At 42.5% G+C, this 17,868-nt stretch overlaps 1 long non-coding RNA gene across 1 annotated transcript in view; it reads right to left on the reverse strand.

The window, feature by feature from the left end:
• Positions 1-17,630, reverse strand: part of LOC141172678 (uncharacterized) — a 183,654-nt gene extending 166,024 nt beyond the window's left edge. The window contains exons 1-2 of the long non-coding RNA XR_012252514.1: positions 17,550-17,630; positions 1,740-1,783 (exon numbers count right to left, since the gene is read on the reverse strand). This is a non-coding gene — a long non-coding RNA (uncharacterized lncRNA). The remainder of the gene's footprint in view (positions 1-1,739; positions 1,784-17,549) is intronic.
• Positions 17,631-17,868: the final 238 nt, after the last annotated feature.

Genomic DNA, 17,868 nt, shown 5'->3' on the forward strand with positions numbered 1-17,868 from the left:
TTCACTTTCAAAACAGCAAAATCTATTGCTGCTCCAATATACAGGATAATTTTTGGATGGCTTTTTAAAATGCCATTGTTTCTTCATTTCACACTCAGCAAACATGTTGCTGTTCCCAAAGCTGAGATACTTTTTGGACAGATTGGATAGAAAAAGCCATTGCTTCACCTCTTTAAGACAGCAAACATGTTGCTTAGTGAAATAGGGATAATTATTTGACAGCTTGTTAAAAAAAGGGCTATTGCTTCTTTTTTATCCAAACAGCATAATTTTTGGATAGCTCTTTAAAATTATTTAGCGCCTCATTTAGCAATCAGCAAACCTGTTGCTACTCCTTAAACAGGAAAAAAAATCAACCACTATTTGGCAAATACCCATGAATTCTTCTATGTACACTGCTTGTGTACAAATACCGACACAGCAGTAATCTACCTGTCAAAAAGGATAATTTTTTACATTTTAAAAAATCTACTAGTGCAATATGTTATTAAACATGCGATTGGTACCACTGGTTATGATCCATTTACCCATAGCCATATATCCTGAGGTCACTTGGACATTACCTAGGTTGATGCTTGCATTAAAAAACTTGAAAGGCATTCAATCCAGTTCTAGGTGACTTTAGAGTGTTACACATGTTTTTCTTGGCAACTGGAGGCTTTATAGTATTGCATTTCATGTTGGTTTAGTTCACTCCAAATATATGTTAAAAAGTTTGACTAAAGATACACTTGTCTGCAATTATTTGGAATGGTTGAAAAATGCTTATGTTCTCCCAGAGTATTAAAATTGAAGAATTACAGATCATATGTTGGGCAGTTAGACATATTGATCACATTGGATTAATAAAATGTCAAATTGGCTAGTGAACCAGCAGATAAGTCATTTAATAGTACAGTCAAGTCACTTTAAATGCAAGAAGTGATATCCTAGGGAAATGACTTTGCTTCTAGAGAGACCACTGAGTTTAGAAGGATAGCTGTACAGGAAGTGTCATCTTGAATTTGCGCAATTGCAAAGTTGAAATGCACAGAAGGTGGCCAGGAGACCATTAGATGGAAGGTGTCTGGACTACAGATGATGGATGGACCATGTAGAATCATTTTATTGACTAACTACTCCAGATAGGGGCAGTATTCAGGCAATTTAGCCAATGTTCCAGATGAAATGGTCTCAGTGCCTTGGAAGCTTAGAGTGATTTCTTGTATGTTCACTTTTAAGGATACCATCTATAAAACACTGTTGTTATTTCTGTTTACAAAGACCCCTTATGCTCCCATCAGGGACAATCCCTGTCAGTGCTGTCTCTGAAAATCAGAGCTAGTCACTATGATTTACTGCTCTTTTGAAGGACTCATGGGAAAGATACACGAATATGCAAATGCGTGTCTGGATTCTACCAGCTCATTTGCTTGGTCTGGTAGGATTGAACCCTCACCTGACAATGTTCTCTGCTCATAAATACATAACCAATTCTACTCTTTTTTTTTCTTGCATTAAAATATGAAAACACATCTAATGTGAAGTTAGAAGCTCTCCGGGTACAAATCATATTTCCAACTCCTCAGAAGATGCAAAAGGCTGATCCTGCCTTTGATAAATAAAATAGAAAAATAGGACATGATTCAAGAGCTTTTAGCTAGGAAACAAGATTACATTTGTTATAGAATTTGTAAATTCACACACTGTACTATTTCTAATCCGGGCTCATTTCATACAAAAATAACACATTTCATTACCGTTTAAGACCTTTCATGCTGAACTGGAGAAATAGGCTAGCCCCCTGTGTGAGATGAAGAAATTAGAAGGAAAAGAAAAGGCAGAATTAATTTATAAGAAGCTGCAAATGTAGATTTGTGAATTTCATTTGTTAGAATGTGGAAACATTTTCTCATAAATACTAAGACCAGCGTGGTTCCTGCTTTTTTTTTTTTCCTTTTCGAGTTCACTGGAGAAGAGGGCGATGTACACACTTTTAATGTACGTGTATTTTTTTTCTTACACAGTAATGCTTCCAACTGGCGCGTTTTATTCCATTGACTGCCTGACTACACATTTTATATCATTACAATAGAACATTTCTCCCTGTCTATAACCTTTGTGCTCGCGTAGATTGCGGTTGAATTAAATCAATTAAAATTCCCATCTATTGATATTTTACTCAAGGTAACAGTTTAAATGAGAGTTCCATTTGACATTTACAAAAGGGGAGAATTATTTTTAGAAAACAGAATACATTGAAGATGTATTTACAATTTTGGGGGATTCTAAGTATAAATTACTGTGCAATGAATTGTGTGCTGCCTTAGGGAAATTAACAGTCCCTTCAAATGGATAGTTTCTGTCACTGTATGGACATCGCTTGTTTGATGTCCTTTTTCCATTTATCTCCTAGTCTGAGTTTATCTGTAATCAGCCTTACTCCGCAGGTACAACGGATGAAAGACAGCCACCCAGAGTGGTGCTGAGTTTAAAGTTTTACTTAAACTCACTTCTTCAATTATTTCATTTTTTATTTTACAGAAAACTCAGAGAGTTTGCTAGTTTACAGCTCTTCATTTCTCCATTTACCAAGAATCATAAATTGCTTTATTTTCTACTTCAATATACCTTGAAGCTGCAAATAGCGAGACTTCAAAGGCTAACGACACTGTGTCATTAGCAGATACTGTAGTTGTTTGCATTATATATTCTAAAAATGAGCGTTTCAAACACATCACCAACATCTACATGGATAAAAGTAATGCACCTCCTTTACAACATGCCCAAGAATATTTTCCATAGAAAAAAATGTAAGAATATACCACTTGAAGTTAGCTGTATGTTTTCTCTTATTTAACCTTCTAAGGTATAATATTTATATGCACTTGGAAAATGATAACAAGGTAAAACTTTTATACAATCCTATTTTGACCCAGATGGAAATAGCGTAGACCATCCATTTTGATATAACATAAGTTGAAAAAAAAAACCTTTTCTAGTAAGGTTTATGAACATCTTTGAAATAAGGAAATCATTTTACATATGGTAGTGGCCATCTTTAGTTGATGAAATTGAATTAGGTTTCAGTGTGCAATTTTTATTCCATCATTAATTTTCAGTCACCCTGATATGCAGTTTACAGTTAAGTTTCAGATTTTTCTCTTGTGGGAGTGTCTCTCCCTGTAATACAGGTAGAACTTGATTTCTGTGTGTATTCAGGGTGCTGGTGTCTTCATTTGCTTTCACGTCAGCACAGCTTCTATCCTGAACTCACTTCCTCTACATGTGCTTTCCCTTACATCCATAGTCAGCTTCTCTGTCTCATTGAGAATGTACACTGTTCGCTCTTCACCACACTGGAGATCTATGTACAACCTCCTCTTTGTTGATATCTCTAACAATGAGAGAACGTGGGGGCAAAGAGCTATGAGAACCAGAAGCAGGAGCTATGATGGATTTGTAACTACAGTGTTCATTTTAGGACATGATCAGATATCAAAATCAAACATTAGAATGATGTCAGTTTGAGGCTAAATACCCTGTCTGAGAACTGACTTTGATAAGTGATTCTGACAAGCGGTTCTGACAAGCGACTTTGACAACTGTAATAATAATAATAAAAAAGTAACTGTTCGCTGATGGGACTTGAACCCAAAATTCTGTGTCCCAAAGCCAGTGCACTAACCACTGAGCTGTAAACTGAGTTATAAAAACCTAGTAGTTATATTTGGCTATATGATTTTCAGTGCAAACTTGTCTAAAACTCATTGGGACTTATGCACAGACTGCACGGAAGCCAAATTCAAATGATGCTTGATTTTGATGTGTTCATTTGTTCATTATATATGGAGGTAGCTGCTCCTAGTAAGCACCTGTTCACACCTATTTTTTGTAGTGGATGTGCCGTCATTTTCTTTGTTACTAGATTTAGCGTTGACTGAGCACTCCACCCCCATGCCCGTGCCGCAGGTGGTTTTAAATGCATCAGGATCTGTCTTTCCCACACATAAGCAGATGGAGGTCTCTTAGAGAGGTATTCACATTGGTAGGTCCTGACATCGAGAAACGCCTTAACGCGGCTTTCAGGTACACATGAATTGGCCAATTTATGCGCTAAGATTTCTCATTTATTTACAGCAGTAATTCTATTCATTTTCCATACTTCATATTTACATGCGCTAAAAAAAATTTTTCAAACATTTTTTTTTTATTTTTTTTCATTTATTTCTATTTTCTACAGCAGTTATGCTATTCATATTTCATATTTCATATCTATATACTCAGTGTTACAGTGTGCTACTTTATTTGTTCATGATTTTGATGTGTGACTTTCTTCAAACATCAGAATCAGAATCACAATGACTTTTAGTCAAGACTAGAGATGAGCGTTGTTCTACTCGAACTGTTCGCCAATCTCAAATTCGAGCTGTTTTGGGCGGTGTTCGAGCCGTTCGGCGAACACGAACAATTTGAGAAAAATTCGGCTGTTCGAGGTTATGTTCGATAACTGTTCGTGCACCAAAATCATAACTGGATTTTTTCTCAGTAATGATGAAAATTAATGTTAATACGCAGTTTGAGTGTACAGCGGGGTGGGGGAGGGGTAGGGGATGGATCTCTGCAGGAACAATGAAGATCTCCATTTTTTTTTCTCTTTCCCGCATTTGCAGTGGGGAGGTGCAATCTGTCAGCCTATCAGCAGCGCACACACGGAGCGAAGTGCTTTTTTTCACACAAGCAAGGGCATGTGTCATTGGCAGTGTATGTCACATGTCCTTGCCCTATAAGACCAAGCCATTTTCCCCGTCGCCACCAATTTCTCACTGCTGCAGCTGCGTGTTAGACGGCACCGCTGTTGCTGTGTGCGCTATACCTTGTTAATTTCAAGCCAATTTTCGCACAAATATACAGATAGCTTGGGAGTAGGGAATAGTTGTGATTGCAGTCCTCTTAAGGACTAGGTTACAGCATTTCCTACGACTTTTATCAGGGAGGTCTGTGCTCTTAAATAGATAGGTTGTGGGAGTAAAGACTAATTGTAATTGGAGTCCTTTTCAGGACTAGGTTACAAGAGTTCCTATCAGTTTTTGCCAGGCAGGTCTGTGCCAGTGCTGTGCAAGTTTTTTTCACAGCATTTGGCTGAATCTAGCAAAGCTAATCCTTTTTGGCCTATTGCAGAGTGTGTTAGTCAGTGGAGTAGCCTATCTGTGTTGCAAGATATAACACCTGTGTATAGAATACCAATTTTTTTACTGCACCTAGTGAAGTAAAATCTTTTGGGCATAGCATCATTCTATTAGTCCATCTATACTGACCTCCATCAGGTTGCAAACTGAATATAATTTTTTTCTGCATCTAGCTCTGAAAAAATATTTGGGCTTCTAGCAGTGTGTGGGACTTGGTCTATTAGTCCATCTATACTGACCTCCATCAGGTTGCAAATTAAAAATAATTTTTTTCTTCATTTAGCTCTGAAAAAATATTTGGGCTTCTAGCAGTGTGTGGGACTTGTTCTATTAGTCCTTCTATACTGACCTCCAGCAGGTTGCAAATTGAATATAATTTTTTTCTGCATCTAGCTCTGAAAAAATATTTGGGCTTCTGGCGGTGTGTGGGACTTGGTCTATTAGTCCATCTATACTGACCTCCATCAGGTTGCAAATTAAAAATAATTTTTTTCTGCATCTAGCTCTGAAAAAATATTTGGGCTTCTAGCAGTGTGTGGGACTTGGTCTATTAGTCCATCTATACTGACCTTCATCAGGTTGCAAATTAAAAATAATTTTTTTCTTCATTTAGCTCTGAAAAAATATTTGGGCTTCTAGCAGTGTGTGGGACTTGTTCTATTAGTCCTTCTATACTGACCTCCAGCAGGTTGCAAATTGAATATAATTTTTTTCTGCATCTAGCTCTGAAAAAATAGTTGGGCTTCTAGCGGTGTGTGGGACTTGGTCTATTAGTCCATCGATACTGACCTCCATCAGGTTGCAAATTAAAAATATTTTTTTTCTGCATCTAGCTCTGAAAAAATATTTGGGCTTCTAGCAGTGTGTGGGACTTGGTCTATTAGTCCATCTATACTGACCTCCATCAGGTTGCAAATTAAAAATAATTTTTTTCTGCATCTAGCTCTGAAAAAATATTTGGGCTTCTAGCGGTGTGTGGGACTTGGTCTATTAGTCCATCTATACTGACCTCCATCAGGTTGCAAATTAAAAATAATTTTTTTCTGCATCTAGCTCTGAAAAAATATTTGGGCTTCTAGCAGTGTGTGGGACTTGGTCTATTAGTCCATCTATACTGACCTCCATCAGGTTGCAAATTAAAAATAATTTTTTTCTGCATCTAGCTCTGAAAAAATATTTGGGCTTCTAGCGGTGTGTGGGACTTGGTCTATTAGTCCATCTATACTGACCTCCATCAGGTTGCAAATTAAAAATAATTTTTTTCTGCATCTAGCTCTGAAAAAATATTTGGGCTTCTAGCAGTGTGTGGGACTTGGTCTATTAGTCCATCTATACTGACCTCCATCAGGTTGCAAATTAAAAATAATTTTTTTCTTCATTTAGCTCTGAAAAAATATTTGGGCTTCTAGCAGTGTGTGGGACTTGTTCTATTAGTCCTTCTCTACTGACCTCCAGCAGGTTGCAAATTGAATATAATTTTTTTCTGCATCTAGCTCTGAAAAAATAGTTGGGCTTCTAGCGGTGTGTGGGACTTGGTCTATTAGTCCATCTATACTGACCTCCATCAGTTTGCAAATTAAAAATAATTTTTTTCTGCATCTAGCTCTGAAAAAATATTTGGGCTTCTAGCAGTGTGTGGGACTTGGTCTATTAGTCCATCTATACTGACCTCCATCAGGTTGCAAATTAAAAATAATTTTTATCTGCATCTACAGTACCTCTGAAAAAATATTTGGGCTTCTAGCAGTGTGTGGGACTATTTGTATTAGTCCATCTATACTGACCTCCATCAGGTTGCAAATTCAAAATAATTTTTTTCTGCATCTAACCCAGCCAATAGTTTTGGCCTAATACCACAGTTTGGCCACTCAGCTCTGCTCGGTTACCATCCATTGTTTTTTTGTGCAAACAACTCCAGAGTTGTGAATTAGTTAACCACCAAAATGAGTGGAAAAAGGCCTGCTGCTGGTGGAAAGGGGAATAGGCGTGTTGGGAAGTGGAAAAAAGGTTGTGTCCGTGGGGTAGGTGTTAAAGCAACAGTAACATCTGCAGAAGAAAGACCATCTTCCAGCCAAACTAAAATGTCTACTTCTTTTAGCGGACAATGTGATAAGATCCCTTTCTTACGGCCACGCCAATCGCTACAAATTCCAGATGAGGCACAAAAACAGCAGGTGCTTCAACGGATATCAAGTGCTCCTTTAAGTGGGCTCTCCTCCACATCAACTTCAACATCACAAATACTCCAGTCCTCAAAGGTGTCACCCAAATCGCACTTGCTTCCTCACAGCTCCCAAATCTCCAGCTGCCCGTCTGAGTATGAGGTAGAACAGATGGTTGAGTCTGCAGAGCTGTTTACTCATACTATAGCCTGGGAATCAGAGGTCGACTCCAGCGCTTCTGTGAATCCAGACGAGGAAATGATCTGCACTGATGCCCAGAATCTTTATGAGTCGGATCCAGGACCAGACGCAGAAGGTTCTGACCATAATGTAGACCCTCATTCCCAAACTGTAACTCCTGTTGGTGGAGACAATGAGGAAGACGATGATAAGACTCAAATACCTGATTGGAGCGACAACTTTAGTTTTTTGTCAGGGCAGGAACAGGTTGGCTCTGAGGACGACGGGTGTGATAACGCACAGGGTGATGATGATGAGGCCGGAGATCCCACTTACTGTCAACCCACAGTCAGCCAAGAGATGAGGTCAGCAGAGGAGGTGGAGGAAGATGCTAGTGACGACGAGGTCAGGTTGCGCCTTCCTGGACAGAGACGTAGTACTGGAAGCACGTCAACAACTGCATCCTCAAACACAACTCTGCCTCTCACCACAAGTCGTGGTGGCTCTTCAGGTCGCATGGGTGCTAAGCCTTGCATAGCCTGGGCATTTTTTCAGATCGATAAAGATGACCCAACTCGTGTTATCTGTAACATTTGTCAGCAAAAGCTAAGTAGAGGCCAAAAAATACATAGTTTGAGTACTTCATGCATAAACCGGCACATGGACATGAAGCATAAGTTTCAGTGGGAAGCTCAGTGTGCTACAATGCGGCCTAGCCGGCCGGGCCAATCACCGTCTGCCATATCTTGTGCATCCGCGGCCTCTTCATCCTCTGTGACTGGGGGGACAGCAGTCACACCTGTTTTGGGGTGCAGACCTGCCACCTCTTTACCCGCAACAGCCAGCGTGATTGGCAGGTCATCATTTTCTTTGGAGGTGGTAACACCAGCTGGTGTTGAGCGCTGTCCGACATCGATAGCACCAACTTTGGATCAAGGCAACCTAACATGTCCGCCTGCATCTTCCTCACAGACCGGCAGTTTGCCGGGGACACCCTTATCAACCCCGTCTAAGCACAATAGCCAGCCCTCGGTCCCTCAGATGTGGACAAGTAAAAGACCATTTCCTCCTAGCCATGAGAAAGCTAAGAGGTTGAATTTCACCATCTGCAAGCTCTTGGCTACAGAAATGCTGCCTTTCCGCCTGGTGGACACAGAGGATTTTCGAGACCTTATGTCCGTCGCAGTGCCCCAGTACCAGATGCCCAGTCGGCACTACTTCTCAAAGAAAGGTGTGCCTGCGCTCCACCAGCATGTCGCACACAACATTACCGCTTCTTTGAGAAACTCTGTGTGTGACAGGGTGCATTTCACCACAGACACTTGGACGAGTAGGCATGGACAGGGGCGTTACATGTCGCTGACTGGGCACTGGGTAACTATGGTGACAGCAGGACAAGGGGCTGCTGTCCAAGTCTTGCCGTCCCCACGAGTTGTGCGTCAATCCTCTTTATGTCAAAGTTCCTCCACTGCTTCTGCCTCCTCAACCTCCTCTCGGTCTTCCACCTGCACCCAAAGCCTGTCTGGTCATGCCACAAGCTTTCTAACTGCGCAGAAGGGATCCTGCACACCTCCTTACTATGCTGGCAGTAGGGCTCAACGTCATCAGGCGGTTTTTACATTGAAATGTCTGGGAAATGTGAGTCACACAGCTGAGGAGTTGTGGTCAGCTCTGGAGAACCAATTTCATGAATGGTTGTCTCCACTGGACCTGAAACCAGGGAAGGCCGTGTGCGACAATGCTGCAAACCTGGGTGCGGCCCTTCGCCGGGGCAATGTCACACACGTGCCTTGTATGGCTCACGTGTTGAACCTGGTTGTCCAGCAATTTTTAGCCCACTATCCCAGACTAGATGGCCTTCTGCAGAGGGCACGGTCGCTGTGTGCTCACTTCCGCCGTTCGCATCCCGCAGATCAGCGACTTACATCTCTACAGAAGTCGTTGGGCCTGCCACTTCACCGGCTAAAATGCGATGTGCCTACCCGGTGGAATTCAACTCTGCACATGTTGCAGCGACTGTGGCAGCACCGACAAGCCCTGGTGCAATACGTTCTGACGTATAGCCTGGGCCAACGAGATTCAGAGGTGGGGCAAATCACGCTGGAGGAGTGGTCTCAGATCAGGGACCTATGCACCCTTCTGCACAGTTTTGAAATGGCGACGAAGATGTTTAGTGCTGACGATGCCATTATCAGCATGACTATTCCGGTGATTTACATGCTGGAGCACATGTTAAACAGAATTCGGAGTCAGGTGGTGGCACAAGAGGAGGTGGAGGAAGTAGAGGAGGAGGAGTTGTATGCGGAAGGGCTAACATCTGCAAGGTCCAGACGGTCGGCAGCACCAAGGCGGCAGGCATGTGAGGGTGGGGGAGATGGTTTTACCAGGGCGCATGGTAGCAGCCAAACTAGTGAGGAAGGTGCAGGAGCCCAGGAAGAAGTGGAGGACGAACTGATGGAAGACTCATCAGATGAGGGAGACCTTGATCACATTTCTGTTGTGCGAGGTTGGGGGGAGAGGACAGAGGAAGGAAGCATGATTGTTACCTCGCCACCAACACAACAGGGACTTGGTGCTCCTGGATGCGCAACACACATGAGTGCCTTCTTGCTGCACTACCTGCAACATGACCCTCGAATTGTGAGAATTAGAAATAATCCTGACTACTGGGTTGCCACACTGTTAGATCCCCGGTACAAAAGTAAATTTGCAGAAATTATTCCTGCCATAGAAAGGGATGCACGCATGCAGGAGTATCAGCAGAGACTGTTGCAGAATCTTACATGTGCTTTTCCACAAAATACCAGTGGTGCACGTAGTGAATCTCACAGTTCCAACTTGCCAACCGTGGGACCGTCAAGTGTTCAGCACTCAAACCGTAACAGAACCACAGTATCTGCTGGTAACATCAATTTTGCGGAATCATTTCACCACTTTTTTAGCCCATCCTTTGCAAGGCCACAGGAGACAAGAAGTCTGACACATAGTCAACGCCTAGAGACGATGGTACAGGAGTATCTCCAAGTAAACATTGAAGCCACGACTGTGTCACTGGACCCTTGCTCTTTTTGGGCTTCCAATCTGGATAAATGGCCGGAGCTAGCCACTTACGCCGTGGAGATCTTGTCATGCCCCGCAGCCAGCGTTCTGTCTGAATGTGTGTTCAGCGCTGCTGGTGGTGTGCTGACAGATAAGCGCACGCGGCTCTCCACTGATAATGTAGACAGACTCACGTTCATAAAGATGAACAAATCATGGATCCGAAACGACTTTTCTACCCCTGTGTCATCCTGGGGAGAGTAAAAGCTTGATGATTGGTTAAAATCACCTTACCAACCGTTTTAAGCTTTCAAATTACTAATCATGTTTATCTGTATCTTGACTGGAAAATAATTTGGGCTTTGTAGCAGTGTGCAGCACTGATCCTATTAGGCCATCTATACTAAAGCTTCACCAGATTTAAAATTAAAAATAATTTTTAGCTGCATCTAGCCCGGAAAATAATTTTGGGGCTCCGAGATGCGCAAGGCACATAAGTGCCTTCTTGCTGCACTACCTGCAGCATGACCCTCATATTGTCAGAATTCGAAGTAATCATGACGACTGGGTTGCCACACTCTTAGATCCCCCAAACTTTTCGATCAACCTTTTCATTTTAATAAAGACCAAAAAAATGGTCATTTTTGAAATTATAAGCATTAGCAGGTTGTTAGAAACTGAAATCAAACAGTTTTCAACTCAAAACTTTATTCTAGGTGATGTTACATTTTCACATAGGACCCCTTGTTCGAAAGGAGCTTCTGAACTCTCTCGTCCATTGAATTTGTCAGGTTTTGGATGGTTTCTGCTTCAATTGTTTTGCATGAGGACAGAATACCCTCCCAGAGCTGTTGCTTAGATGTGAACTGCCTCCCGCCATCATAGACACTCCTTTTAATGATGCTCCAAAGGTTCTGAATGGGGTAGAGGTCAGGGGAGCATGGGGGTCACACCATAAGTTTGTCCCCTTTTATGCCCATATCAGCCAGAGATGCAGATGTTTTATGTGCAGCATGAGATGGTGCATTATCATGCAGAAAAATGATCTTGCTGTGAAATACACGGTTCTTCTTCTTGAACCATGGCAGGAAGTGCTGTTTGAGAAAATCCACATACATTATGGAGTTCATCTTTAGCGCCTTCAGGGATCCTAAAGGGGCCGACAATCTCTCTCCCCATGATTCCAGCCCAAAACATTACTCCACCTCCTCCTTGTTGGCGCTGTAGCCGTGTTTGCGTGGGGTGTCCATCAACCAGCCATCCTCCACTCCATCCATCTGGACCATCGAGCGCTGCACGGCACTCATCCGTGAACAAAACAGTTTTGAAATCAGTCTTCATGTAATGTTTGGCCCACTGGAGCCGTTTCTGCTTGTGTGAAGTGGATAGAGGAGGTCGACAGGATGGCGCATGCACAGCTGCAAACCTCTGAAGGACCCTGCATCTTGTTGTTCGGGGGACGTTGGAGGCACAAGCAGCTTCAAAAACTTGTCTGCTGCTATGACAAGGCTTTTTTGCCGCTGCTGTTTCAACCTGACGTAATTGCCTGTAGGAAAGAGTCCTCAATTTGCCCTTATCAGCACGCACACGTGTGTACTGTGAATCAGCTACATACTTCTTGATTGCCAAGACACTTCATCCTGATCATCGCACAATGTTGATTGTAGTCATGCCTTGACCTAAACACTCCACAATTTGTTGCTTCTCAGCAGCCGACACATCCTTTTTCTTTCCCATTTTGGCAGAAAATGTAGGCTGCTTAATAATGTGAGAGAGCCTTCTTAAGTAGTCTTGCCTTTCATTGGACACACCTGCCAAACTAATTAGCACAGGTGTCTGCAATTGCTTACAGTGATATAAAGAGCCCTGACACACATCACCATCAATGAGTTTAACTGACAAACAAACAAATTCTTCCCTTATCACTCCTAAACACTTTTTGTATAATAATTTGGAACGCAGTGTACATGTGCTTTTCCACAAAACACCAGTGGTTCACGTAGTGAATCTTACAGTTCTAACTTGCCAACCGTGGTCTGTATGGAGTTGTTCAATAAAGGGCCCAAAATTAAGATAACATAGATGGGAGAGGTCTCTATGAATAGGAATTCCTAAGTATTTGATACCCTGTGAGGGCCAGGCAAAGGGAAAGTTGGACTGGATGGAATCCTATATGGATTTGGGGAGGGAGACATCGAGGGCCTCAGACTTCGCTGCATTGATTTTAAAATTTTACCATGTAACAAAGTGATCTATTTCAGCCATAACAGCATGGATGGATATATGTGATTGAGTGATATATACTAGGACATCATCAGCAAATAGAGAGCACTTGTACTCGGTGCCTCCCACCTCAATCCACCTAATATTGGGGTTATGGCGAATTGATGAGAGCAGGTGCTCCGTCACTAGGATGTATAAGAGAGGGGACAGAGGACATCACTGCCTTGTCCCATTGGTGATTGTGAAAGGTGATGAAAATGTTCTGACGCACCCCCTGGGCCTTGGGACATCCTGAGCCGGACCCTTTTTGGTAGATGCTGGTGGTTGTAGTCTTCGTGGCGGCGACCCAGTTCCGTGGCTCAGGGCGGTCAAACCAGTGGCGGAACTATTTATGTGGTTTTCATGTTTAAATGTCCGACTACGCCACCCGTGGATTGCGGTCAGAGTGAACCGCCGCTACAGGGCAGACCACTGAGGCTGGTGTTGTGGGTGCAGCAGAGCGTAGCATAACTCCCCACGGGAGGAGTATAGCCTCAGGGCAGTGTATGCGGAGGATGGGGGTGATGGTGCAGGGCAGCAGCAGTAACGACACGGAGTCAGTGATGCAGTTCAGGGCCTTTTCTCACAGTTCTTATTATCCAGACCACGTCTGCAGGTAACGGCTGCCCACGTCGTACTGTGCTCACCAGGTGAGGGGCTCAGACAACTCCCAGATAACTTTGGAGCACTTCACCGGACCCCCTTTGTGTGTCCTTTGTCTGGCCTTTCTTACCAACACTTCTGTCCGGCTGCCTCGGGCCTCCTCTTGGTAAACTTGGCGCCAGTTTCCCTGACCCTATGTGGTGCCTTCCTAGCAGGTGTAGCGAGGGGCTGCGCCACATAAAATGTCAGAGCCTCCGGTTTCTAGCTGAGGGTCGTTTCCTGCCTCCACTAGTTCGGGGACCGGTCTCCCCCTTTGGCCTGACCCCTCCACGCAGGTGGATTCGGGCGTGCGGTGGCGACTCGCCCGTCCGCACCCCTGGGATCCCTTCATTCCTCGTTCCTGGAGCCTTCTCCGCTCCTCTTCCTTCCTTCTCCCTCTTCCAGGCCTGGGCCTCTGTTACTAGGCCCGCCTCCGGAGCAGAGCTCATGCAGAGCCCCTGCTCCCTGCCACTTCTGCTCAGACTTCTCTGCACTGAACTAAGATGGTGCCCACCTTTTATACTCCCTTCTCAATGCACCCAGGAACTGCTTCCTCCCTGCTCCTGCACTACAGGGTTCCCCTTCCTCAGTGTTCCCTCCCCCCACTCCAGTCAGGGACAGGGACTGTCGTGCCCATCTCAGGGGCATATTGGTCGCCCTGCCCCACGGCAATGTGGTGTAATGCATGCAGGTGTCGGGTCCTGATCCACACTCCATCCTTACCTGAGAGTGAGATATCACACCTCTGGGTGAGGTGCAATACGTCGGTAGCAACCGAGCCCTCAGGGTGCTACAGTTCCATTTATCTTCAGCCTAGGTGACGTATTGCGATACAGGGCCGTGATTTTGGCTATAAAAGGGTCCCCTAGACCCCTACCCCAAGCTTTTTAAGAGAATCATATATGGCGTGCCAGGAGACTCTATGGAATGCTTTCTCAGCATCCAACGAGAGTATCTAATTACAAATTTTTAACTGCATCTAGCCCAGGAAATACTTTGTGCCTAGTAGCAGTGTCTGCTAGTGAGCGGATTATCCTGGCTGTTAAGCAAGCTGCACCACCTGTAGTTTAGACACTTAGTTTTTTCAAAGGAAATGCTTCGGTCCATGGGATACTTAGTGAAGAGCATCAGGAGGCACCCCAAGGCATAGGGGCTGGGACTGGCAGTAGGATGCCTTGCGGTGGACAGCCGAGCTCGATCCTTATAAAAGCTTTTTAACTGCAGCAGCTTTAGTGGACGCTACTGGAGCTGGAATTACCGCGGCTGCTGGCATGAGACTTGCCCTCCAATAGATCCTTGTAAATGGATTTAAAGTGTATTCATTCAAATTAGAGAGACAATTTAAATTAAAAAGCTTAGAGCTGCCTCCACCACAGGGGGGCTCGCTCGACCCACCAGCGGACAGGCACCAGTATTGGGAGAGGGGGGCTGGCCGTCAGGGTTCACCGCGGCTCTGGCACAAACCCGGCGACACGGAGGTGGCACGGGCAGGAGCAGACTGGCCGTGTCGGCTTCTCACTTTTTGGATTTTAGAAGGGCATGACATGCCTATATCTGTGTCTCCCCCTCCTTTTACTCCTCCACCTCTTTTATTTTCGCATGACTATATGTACTTGTCACTTTTCCATGTGTTCGTTATGTCTTCTGAGCAGTTTGTCAGCTTTTGGACACCTTTGAAGGTGTTTTCTATGTGTTTCTATGTGTTTTTGTTTGCCTGCCATTGGTTTTAACGGTGTTCGAAGGTGTTCGACGAACAGTTCGACGAACAGTTCGGCGAACACACGGGTGTTCGACGAACCGAACCGAACTCGAACACTACGGGGGTGGCTCAACACTAGTCAAGACAAGAAAAGCTATCAGCTAGAATCACTTGATTGGATAGCTTAATGTTAAGGTATCAGCCTCTGAAACTTCAGTGTTAAGAGTTCAAATCCTGATAGGAATATATATTTTTTTAATTATGACTATTTAGCAAACAACCTACAGGGGTGTTTTACTTTTAATATCTGACACTCTGATTGTCATCCTGATGTGTTAAGAGTTTCAGACACGCTGTCTATTTGCATGGTAAATTACATAGCCAAAGTAAATTGGGAGGCAATAATTTACTACATATCTATTTCCAAGTGACTTTATATTTGCATAATTTTTTATAGGGGTCTAATGATAAAATGTCTTTACTGTAAATTTTTATTTCCATCCACCCAAGTACTGGCTGCAAACTCCCAATTTACTTTTGCTATGTAATTTGCCATGCAAATAGACAGCGTGTCTGAAACTCTTAACACATGAGGATGACAATCAGTGTCAGAAATTAAAAGTAAAACAACCCTGTAGTTTGTGTGCTTAATAGCCATAAAAATAGCCAACCTTTTTTCCTATCAGGATTTGAACTCTAACACTGTAGTTTTAGAGACTAATGCCTTACCATTGCACTATCCAGTCAAGTGATACTAACTGATAGCTTTTCTTGTCTTATGAGAACAACCATGAAAATACTCAAGGTGACTAAAAGTCATTGTGATTCTGATTCTGATGTTTGAAGAAAGTCACACACCAGACTTACACATCAAAATCAAACATCATTTGAATTTGGCTTGCTTGCAGTCTGTGCATAAGTCCCAATGGGTTTTAGACAAGTTTGCACTGAAAATCATATAACAAAATAGAACTCCTAGGTTTTTACAACTGAGTTTATAGCTCAGTGGTTAGTGCACTGGCTTTGGGACACAGAATTTTGGGTTCAAGTCCCAACAGCGAATAGCTACTTTTTTTTTTGTTTTTGTTTTTTTATTATTACAGTTGTAAAAGTCACTCGTCAGAATCCAAAAATGGACACTGCATGTAACATTTTAGCTAAGCACTGAGCTTGAAAATGGAGTTATACACATTATTCAGAAGCAAAACGGTAAAACATTGTTAAAATGATGTAGAAAATTGCTTAATTTTTCATTTAAGAAATAAATGTAAAATAAAAAAATCTGTGAAAAGGTGTACATAGGCTTTAAGCTTAGCTTTTCTGATATTTGGTTGTTTGATTTAGATAAAAGAAAAGCAAATTTCCCAGGCCAACAATTTGGAATGAGGGAAAAATATTCCCTTTAATCAATTGAACATCATTGCTAAGCTTAAGAGAAGAATCACATGACCGTATAAATCAGACGAGGATCAAATCGCAATGCACGGACTGGCCATTGGCTCTCCTGAACCAAGCACGACAGCTGCATAGCAATACATGCTGACACGCATGTGTTGTGAGAGAGCCGCTGGTCAGTCCAAGCATTGCGATTCGATCCTCATCTGAGTTCTACAGCCATCTGTCCGTAATAATGACAACACTCTATGTCGTTACTGCTGAGATAAATGTCGACTATTGTTTGATTAATGTTGTTGCCTCTGCCATTACTACTTTTTGAGTATGGAAGTTCCAAAATTTGACTACTTTAACTGTAAAGAACCATTTTTTATATTGATCATTGAATCGTGTCCTTTACACTTAAGAAATAATCCTTGGTCCTCTGACTAAACGAGTTTTATAACACTGGTAGAACTAATGTTTTAAAGTCATCCTATATATATTATTCCTACAAAAAATAATAAAAAAATATAAATAAAATACTCAATCCTTTGTAAAATATATTCACAGCCCCAAAAATTACTCATTTTTGTGGGATCACATTAAATTGTATTACAGCTGTACCAGTAAAGAACTCCATTCCTTTCTTTCTGTTTCACGTAGTGTAGTTGGCAGGAGCCTTTCAAACATAAAGGGAAAAAAAGTTTCTCATCTGAAGAAAGGCAAGGAGAATAAAATATGCAATGTTTTTTTGTTAACTTGTGTGACTCCTGGTTTTTAACATACTCACTAACCTTCAATTATAACTAACCACTAATTAGGGCAAAAATGGAACAAACAAACAAAGACAGAAACACAATGCACAAATACCCTGCAATAAATAAATAAACTGCAGTAGTGCATGAAAATAATAAAGGGTACTTATTTAACATAATTTTAATCAAAATAATGCAAAAGCCATCCCACCTAGTTACGGTGACCCTTATGGGACAGTCCTAACTCCAATATTTAAAACCTTACCGTTTGTCAAGTGACATGCATGTGGATAAGGGCTGAGAGACTGAACCCAACTAGTGAACACAGAGACCTGGGAAGCAAGATGAATAAACATTCCAGCTGAGGGAAAGGGCAGCCACACCCTCATATGCACTTGTGCACATTAGACTGAAAAAAACTGAAGAATTGAACTGGAATGTAAATTGGTGTGCATGCAGCATGTAAGAGCATGTTCACACATCACCATTAAACAGAAAAAAAATGAAGACAGAAACACAATGCACAAATACTGTGCAATAAATAAATAAACCGCAGTAGTGCATGAAAATAATAAAGGGTACTT

The sequence above is a fragment of the Phyllobates terribilis genome, unplaced genomic scaffold, assembly GCF_046119375.1.
Source record: "Phyllobates terribilis strain yellow unplaced genomic scaffold, ASM4611937v1 Scaffold_1__5_contigs__length_1240528914, whole genome shotgun sequence".
Classification (NCBI taxonomy): Eukaryota; Metazoa; Chordata; class Amphibia; order Anura; family Dendrobatidae; genus Phyllobates; species Phyllobates terribilis.